Source organism: Arachis duranensis, chromosome 5 (genome assembly GCF_000817695.3).
Source record: "Arachis duranensis cultivar V14167 chromosome 5, aradu.V14167.gnm2.J7QH, whole genome shotgun sequence".
Lineage (NCBI taxonomy): Eukaryota > Viridiplantae > Streptophyta > Magnoliopsida > Fabales > Fabaceae > Arachis > Arachis duranensis.
The window spans coordinates 4,847,293-4,849,558 of record NC_029776.3 but is presented as its reverse complement, the minus strand read 5'-3'; the positions used below and the strand labels follow the sequence as shown (position 1 = coordinate 4,849,558).

The 2,266-nt window shown below is 36.6% G+C and overlaps 1 protein-coding gene across 7 annotated transcripts in view; it reads right to left on the bottom strand.

Annotated features, from left to right (window-relative positions):
- Nucleotides 1-2,266, bottom strand: part of LOC107487512 (histone-lysine N-methyltransferase, H3 lysine-9 specific SUVH6) — a 16,894-nt gene that overhangs the window by 4,590 nt on the left and 10,038 nt on the right. For 2 of the 7 annotated variants that reach the window (XM_052261994.1, XM_021142062.2), the window contains exons 1-2: nt 2,008-2,260; nt 1,237-1,360 (exon numbers count right to left, since the gene is read on the bottom strand). The exons of 2 other annotated variants lie outside the window; for them this stretch is intronic. The gene's annotated coding sequence lies outside the window, so the exon portion shown is untranslated. Of the gene's footprint in view, nt 1-1,236; nt 1,389-2,007; nt 2,261-2,266 lie in introns of those variants that run through there. 3 more of the 7 variants (XM_021142059.2, XM_052261996.1, XM_021142058.2) reach the window with 3 other exon arrangements.

The following is a 2,266-nucleotide window of genomic DNA, read 5'->3' as shown; positions in this document are numbered from 1 at the left end:
AGTGTGTGGGGCCAATGAAATCTCAATACTGGAGAATGAAGGACATGAAGTGATGTGTGGAGAAGAAGATCAAAACATGGAGAATTCGGCTTGTGCACTGGAGATTCCTAGAGAAGATGTTCAGAAGAAAAATAAGAGCTCTATTTTTTTTTATGTTTTGAGGTTTCCAGCAGAGAAAGAAGTTGAGGAATTGAGCTCTGATGATGATGATATTGGAAATGCTGATTTGATGGATATTGTGGAGATTAGTGGCATTGATTTCCCTCGTCTAAGGTGGTGGCCGGACGATGATAACAACAAAGTCTTATCCCAATAGGTGAGATCAACTATATGATCAAATGCCATACCTTGTCATGAATCTTGTTTAAGAAGACTATAACTATTAGTACATGCAGATTATTTTCTATCAAGGTTTGGACTTAAACTGTGATAGAGAAACTTTGTTCAAACTATATGATTTGTAGATTTCTAAATGAAAACCAAACCTGCTGTTAATGATATTATATATTCTGTCATGGATTTCAATGCCGGGAAGACATGTAAGGACCCTGACTGGGTTTGTGTTCTCGATGTTTTATCTGTGGCAACGAAGCTTCAACTCTAATCAAGTAGTTTATTGTTATTTTAATTAGTTTTTTTTGTGTATTTCAACTCTAAACAATTTTTTTTTTCTTGATCTGTATTATATATACACCACTATAGCTTGTTTAAAATTTCGAGCTACCTCAGTTTGTTGCATATCCTTTAAAAAAGCTTTCTTGCTTAAATGAAATAGGTTATCGGCTATTAAAAAAATGTTGGAGGTTAAAAGATTGACTTATTTATTATATTATTGAAATAGTAATGACAATGATAATGGAAGTATTTAATAATAGCCAACGTATGAGTTAGCAAAATGGCCAACTGTTGCCACATTACCAGCTGAATTCCTGAATTGAATCGGAAAAATAAAGTGAACATTCTAACAGGTCAATACTCAACAACACAAACTTTCCAATATAGAATAGTAATCATTAATTGGCCCAAGCGAGAAAAATTGTAATTTGATTTTGGCATAGTTCCCATTTACATTCATAATTGTTCATGTTGAGAGTAAACGGCACTATTAAAATTATCAAACATTTAACACCATAAGCATCTTAGTATTGACACAAAATGATTGCAGTCAGCACATTGAAATTTTGCTTATAAAACAACCACCATAAGTTATCAAGTATGCTCAACACTGTCTCATACCTTCCTCCTGATAACTGTTTAGCAGTGCTGTGAGCAGATGAGTCTAAAGGTTGATTGGGGCTGCTATTATCCAAGAGTCTAGCTTGAAGACTTGAATCTGAATTTGGAGCAGAAGCTGCTTGACCTTGACCAGAATCAAGTGGTCAGGTATACTACAGTTTAAGCTTTCAACATTACAATCCAATTTGACATAGCCCCAACAAAATAACTTCTTTCTTATGAGAGAAGAAACCCAATTTAGTTATTGCTAATTAGAATTGTTCATTCAAGCAAGTATGTAACATTTCACACATTCCCAATAATGAAGTAAACTTCTGAAGATAAGAAAAGTACACAATCGTCTTATATATATATCTAATCAGAAGTCAACTATAAGATAAAAGTAGTATTTGAAAACAAAAGAATCCATCTGAGTGTTGCCAACTGCTTTAAATCTTGGGAAAATTCTCTTCTCAAGAACTAGTTACACAATTTCATACTTATATTCAGATAGCAACCAAGCTCATGCCAACAAGCAAGTAGTCCACTGGAAAAACACTCTCAGCAACTAGTAAAACACTATCAGCAACTGGTAAAACAAATTTTAATACATACAGATTTACACCATACAATCAGAACCATACATACAAATTTGCAAATTTGTAAAATTTCCACCATTAGCAACCAGCAAATACAAGACAGAACCAAAAGAAGAATGGAAGAACCAACCTTCAGAACCAAACTTAAAACAGTTGAAACCCTCAGTGAAGATGAAGACGAGAAGCCACTAACCTGGGTCCGTGCCGAGATGCCAGCGAAGATGAAGAGCCGAAGAGGACCTGCCGAGTTACTGGGTTAGGCAGTGACGATGGAGGACCTGGGTTACAAGGCGACGATGGAGGAAGAAGCGGCGGTGCTGAGGACCTGGGACGGCGGCGGCGCTGAGGACCTGGGTTAGGCGGCGACGATGGAGGGCTAGGCGGCTAGGGTTTCTTTGATTAAGAACATGAATGAATGAATTATTGGGGGAAGAGGAGAGGGGGTTTTTGGG